Here is a 6,844-nt window from a genome sequence, read left to right as displayed (position 1 = left end):
GTGAATTGATTGAAACTTCACTTACTTATTTGCGAGCATAAAAAGTCTTGTTTTACTTTCAAGCACTGAGAATAGTCAAGCATGCTGTCCTACCAACAGCTCTCGTTTGTGAAGTTGTTAGTTACTTGGGGCCAAATCAGATTATTACTGTTCAAGTAAACATGAACATTTGTATCAGTTTGTGTGACTGATGTCTTGTTTAACCCCTGCTACTGTCAAACAAAATTATTCTTTCAACAATTCATTCTGTTATAAAAGACTATATATTCTGGTTACTTGCTTAATCTAAATATTTTGATTGACTGAAAATTTTGTTTGATAATGAATTTCCTAAAATTGACATTGGATGATAATGAATTTCCTAAATTTGACATTGGATGATAATGAATTCCCTAAATTTGACATTGGATAATAATGAATTTCCTTAATCTGACATATTTCTTAATTCTTTAAAAATTTCAAACGTTTGTCTAATAATGTTTTAATAATGAAATTAGAGCATGTCACATGATTAATTTCCAAAAAAAGTAGCACTGGACATGCAGAAATGTGTTGTAAAGGTAGCAAAATGTAAACAAAATAGTATTTTGACTTCCATACAAAATACTAATTCACAATAATTATAGCAATTGTTGACCGAACAAAAACATCAAAGGATAGTTCATGTAAAGGGAAAAAGAGTATATTTTTTGGAAATTGTAACAAGATACCAAAAATTAAGATATTTTTTAGAAAAAAAATTTGATAGCATTTCTAAGGCATAATGGGCCTTTAATTCCTGAAAAATCTCCCCCCAATGATAATTGATGATTCCATTTCTAATGCAGAATATGTCCAGTATTCACTAGTTTTAAATGGGTTAAGGGAGGGGAAAGCACATTTATGTTTGTTATGATTAATGTTTTATTTTTTCATTTTTACATAACAGCAATATCAAACAAATTAAAATCACCGAGGCCATGCCTTCACAAGATCTTTTTATTTATTTTTATTTTTTTCATTATTTTTATACATTTTTATTATGCCCCCGCCATGTAATGGCCGGGGCATATAGTGTTACCCTGTTCCGTCATTCCGTCCTTCCGTCCTTCCGTCATTCTGTCATTCCATCATCATCAGTTTCCGTTCAATATCTTAAGAACGGTTGCACACATTCAACTCAAATTTGACATATGGATATGTCATGAGAAAATACAGGTCAAGTTCGAAGTTGGTCATGGTTCGATGATTTTTGGCAGAGTTATGCCCCTTTTACTTTGAAAATAATATGAAATTTCAGTTTCCGTTCATTATCTCCCAAATGGTACAACACATTCAACTCAAACTTGACATATGGATATGTCATGAGAAAATACAGGTCAAGTTCGAATTTGGTCTTGGTTTGATGATTTTTGGCAGAGTTATGCCCCTTTTACTTTGAAAATAATATGAAATTTTCAGTTTCCGTTCATTATCTCCCCAAAAGTACAACACATTCAACTCAAACTTGACATACGGGTGCGTCGAAGGAATGCGCAGGTCAAGTTCAAATTTGGTCATGGTTCAATGATTTTTGGCAGAGTTATGCCCCTTTCACTTTGAAAGTAATATGAAATTTTCAGTTTCCGTTTATTATCTCCCCAATGGTACAACACATTCAACTAAAATTTGACATATGGATATGTTTTTGGAATGCCCAGGCCAAGTTTGAGTTTGGTCATGGTTCAATGATTTTTGGCAGAGTAATGCCCCTTTCACTTTGAAAATAATATGAAATTTACAGTTTCTGTTCATTATCTACCCAACAGTGTTACATATGCAACTTAAATTTGACATATGGATATGTCAAAGGAATGGGCAGGTCAAGTTGGAATTTGGTCATGGTTTGATGATTTTTTGGCAGAGTTATGTCCCTTTCACTTTGAAAATAATATAGATACATCTTAGGAATAAGCAGTTTAAGTTTGAATTTGGTTGTAGTTCAATGATTTAAGACAAACTTATCTTTCCTGAATGTTGGAAATTTTTGAACTTTCACTTTCAGCACTTATTATTTTGGCTACAAATATGCAATATACTATTTTTAAAAGGTTTAGACTGAATAATTTCAGTGCCTTGAACATTGTATGAAAATGGTTTGTGTTAACATTGAAAAGTTTTAAGGGCTTTGAACTTAAAATGAAAAAAATAATTAAAGCACCATCTGAAATTTTGGCTGCATGCGGGGGCATCCGTGGCATGATGACACATTTCTAGTTTGTATGTTATTTTAATCCTTTCATCTCTAATTCATGTAATGGATTATTCTAAATTTAATAATGGACCAGTCCATTTTTCAAGTTGAGCTGAGAACTTGTTTATGTGTTGAATTTATCATTATCAATAAGAATTATTTTCATTATTTTTTCTCTGATACATGTATATTTTGTTGATATTTCATGTTTTATATTTTGTGCCATTATAGTGAATGTAATTAATGTTTTTGTGCTCATATATTAACAACTATTTTTGTATTATTATTGAACTTCTCATTCTCATTCTTAGACATGTAATTATTCAGTTTTTGTTTTAATCCTCATTGTTAAATCAGCAATAATTGTTTGAATTACTTAATTTCATCCGTATAGGGTCATACCAGACTGGTATAGGATCATACCAGACTGGAATAGGGTCATACCAGATTGCACACTTTGCGAAGTTTGACCAGGCACTTATACTTTAATTTACGCAGATTCATTATTTTTATATCAAAATCCCCTATATTCACAATGGACAGTCCTAGGATTCAAGACATGACAAGTCCATTATACAATATAAGGGATGTAAAGGTTAGACTCCTTATTTAGACATTTTATAGGTCATAAACCATTTTTGTGTCGCCTCTACAGAGTAGTGGCGACATGTAGGGATCACTTCTCTGTCATCTGTCTGTCTGTACAAACACAAAGGTACTTGTTTGACTAGAACAGTAGGTAACGGTACAGTTTCTTTGATCCTATTCATTCCATTTTACGTGTGTGTGTGTGTTTTATAGGGCTTGTGTGACTAAAAAGATCAAAAGAAAAGTCACATAAGTATCATTTCATAAGTATGTCTCTCCGTCACAAAACTTGTCCGGACTACTTCTCAAAAACTACTAGTGCAATTTCAAAGAAACTTTACAGGAATCAGTACCATGTCTAGTTGTGCATATGGTAGGCCTTTTCTGGTTGAATGTTTTTTGTCAGAGTAATGGCCCTTTAGTGATTTTTAGCTTGACTATTCGAAGAATATGAGAGCTATTGTAGTCGCCCCGGCGTCAGCGTCGGCGTCTGCGTTGGTTAAAGTTTTTTGTAAAGTCAAATATCTCAATTATTACTTGAGATATTCAATTGAAACTTACAATACTTATTTATAGTAACAAGGTACATCAGATTGACAAGTTGGATAACTCTGCTTACAATTTTGACAGAATTATGCCCCTTTTTAACTTAGAAATTTTGGTTAAAGTTTTTTGTAAAGTCAAATATCTCAATTATTGCTTGAGATATTCAATTGAAACTTACAATACTTATTTATAGTAACAAGGTACATCAGATTGACAAGTTGGATAACTCTGCCTACAATATTGACAGAATAATTTAACCTTTGGAACTTAGAAATTTTGGTTAAAGTTTTTTTATAAAGTCAAATATCTCAATTGTTGCTTGAGAAATTCAATTGAAATTTAAAATACTTTTTTATAGTAACAATGTACATCAGTTTGCAAAAATGCATAACTCTGCCTGCAATATTTGCAGAATTATTTGCCCCTTTGAAAGTTAGAAATTTTGGTTAAAGGTTAAAGGTCTTCAAAGATATTTACTTGAAACTTCACACATGCACTTAGGGTCATAATTGGATGGTCATAATTGTATGTCACTGACCAAGTTCCATAACTCTATCTTGCATTAAGGCTGATTCATATTCCCTTTTCTACTTAGTCTCTTGGTTAATGTTTGCATGCAAGTTTTACATATCTCAATAACTATTAAAGATATTTATTTAAAACTTCACATATGCATTCAGGGTCATAATTGTAAGTCCTTGACAAAGATCCATAATTCTATCTTGCATTTAGGCTGATTTTTCTCCCCTTTTTCAACTTAGAAATTCATGGTAAAGTTTTGCTTGTAAGCTGTTATCTCAATAACTACTGAAGGGTTTGTGCCTTTTTTGGGACAATTTTATGCATTCATAATAATAAAGCAGTAATTTACTTGATAAAACATCTTAATAACAAGCCTTTGTACCTTTTCTGTCAAATTTATGTATTCATAGGTTATTAGTATTATTATACTCAATAAAACACCCTTGTGACATTACCTTCCAAATAGTCAAGCCAATACTGTATAATTAGACTCTCTCTAAGGCCTATAACATGAATTTATAAAAAAAAAATGGCTCTTTAGTGAACTTAAAAAAATTAACATTATCAAGGCTCTTTTACTATCAAGCACTTAGAATAGTCGAGCATGCTGTCCTACCGACAGCTCTTGTTATTTTTAAAATTTGTCCTGACTACACCTCTAACTAACGCAATTTCAATGAAACTTTACAGGATTGAGCAGTTGCTCAAGTGCTTGCACATTTTACACAGGTTTTCAGGTTGAATGATTAAGGCTGAGTTATGGCCCTTGAATAACATGCGCGTTTTGCCCTGTAAATGATTTTTGTGTTGCCTGCTACATAGTAGCTGCAACATGCAATTGGCTATCATGAGGCGATACATTTGATCACTGACCACACTTGTTTGTCCTTTGCACGTGCTATATATCATGTTTGGGTTCAATAGTTTATAAGATGTTGTTTCTCCAGACATTGTTTTTTTTTGTTTACTTAAGGTTTCCTGTTTTATGTAACGTTTTGTTTTTTTCTGGGATCAGACAAAAACAAGAAAAACAACTTTAGCTGATAAATTATTGTTTACTATTCCGGAAATTAATTTTCTGTGTAAGGTCATTGATCTGGTGAAACTGTTTGTTTTTAATTAAGTGGAGTGGGAAGGATTGACTAGAAATGAAAAGCAGACGTAAATTATGTCCAGTATTAGAACTGTTTTAGTCATTTGTCTCCACAGTTTGTTGGTTTCTTTTCAGTTTGATTTTGGGGATATCATAGTAAAATTGTTGACTTTATGTATTTTTTTAAAGATTGTGAAGGTTCTGTCCCTTATATAACATTGTAAAGTTTATAGTCCGGTGTGTTGTTATTTATATCCTTGGTATGGTGTATGAAAAAAAAAAAGTACTTTCTTTAACCCTGAGGACATATAATATCTTAAATGGACTTGTCCATCTTTTAATTTGGACAGAACCATTCATCACATTTAGGTAAAATTTTCAAAAATAAGTATTGATTGAATTTCAAACAGTGCAGACCATGATCAGATGGCATGTACATGCAATCTGATGCCATAGCAGAGCTGATTGTTAAAGATTCAAATGAGTAGTGTGTTAAAATCAATTTATTGAAAAAAAATAAAGAAAGAGGAATACTTCATGTGTCTCCAGTACTGCATGGTTGTTGTTTTAATTCTGCTTAGAGGCGAACTCAAAAGTTCAAAGCTTTCGTTTTTATAAGGCTATAACATATATGTTTAGAAAAGGACTATAGTGATATAGGAATGTTCATGCATAGGGATTCAAAAGAATTTCATAAAAACTGACACTGATTGTAGAGTTAATTGATTTTTATTGCACATTTGAGTCTTGTTATTTAGAGTGTGATAAAAATTGTCTTTTCTTTTGTATAAAATATACATTATAGAGTACACATATTTGTTTCATTTATTATTGTTTCAATGTATTAAGAGGGGAAAAATTAAATGTGCCTTTTTCATTCTTTGCTTGTCAGTTTGGAAGAAACAGTCAAGCTACGATGATCGCTGTGTGGTCGTTGTCATGTCATCCAAAAACTCAAATGTAGCCAATTATTCAATCATTTTAAAAGTTATCAACATGAAACTTGAAGTACTTGCTTATCTTAGACAAGGAGGTATAATTCTGAGAGCTGTAATTTAAGAGTTACGCCCCTTTTTAGCAGATTTTTTTTTTTTTTTTGGATAAAATTGGTTTCCCTTAACATTCATGAGAGGGTGGACACGGCATGCAGTGTTATTGTTTTGTTTTGGTTTGATTTTCTCTCAGTAAATGTATTTTAAGTTTTGTCTATTTTATAATTGATATTTGTTAGGATTTAGGTGTTATTTTGTCAAATTGTAACTTTTGTTGTAATCTAAAATTTATCTGTTACATACAGTTATGAAAAATTAGAATTTCATATATTTTTTTCTCCCTGATCTTTATAAACATGAATCAAAATCGATCAATCATAATCGATCGTAAGTGTTATAATTACATTTAATATGAAGGATAAAATATGTCTGGTCAATTGTCCTTTGGTTTCTAAGTTTTTTTTATTTATAAAACTAGTTAAATCGTCAGGAGGTGTGCCGATTCATTTATATAAACACTATCTAAAATAATGAAATAAAGGTACAATGTATGTCAATTTCTGATTCAGATGTAATATTGTATAAATTTATTGTTTAAGTATGTTCCATTTATCATGTTCATGATTAAAACAGAAGTTCTTGTTGAAATTTAGTTGTTTCTTTTTATGCCCCCGGGCATATAGTGATTGAACCGTCCGTCCGTCCGTCCATCCATCTGTCCGTACGAGGTTAACCTAGAACGGCAAGTTGGATTTTTCTTAAGTTCTACCTGTACCAATGGCTTCTAAGTTTACACACTTACTAATCAATACAAAGTACATGATCTTGGCAAGTTACATAACTCTGGCTTTCATATTTACCATGTTATTGCCCTTTTCAGCACTTAGAAAA

Source organism: Ruditapes philippinarum, unplaced genomic scaffold, assembly GCF_026571515.1.
Source record: "Ruditapes philippinarum isolate M1 unplaced genomic scaffold, ASM2657151v2 ctg5096_1_1_1_1, whole genome shotgun sequence".
In the NCBI taxonomy this organism is placed as follows: domain Eukaryota; kingdom Metazoa; phylum Mollusca; class Bivalvia; order Venerida; family Veneridae; genus Ruditapes; species Ruditapes philippinarum.
Note: the sequence above shows the minus strand (reverse complement) of the source record.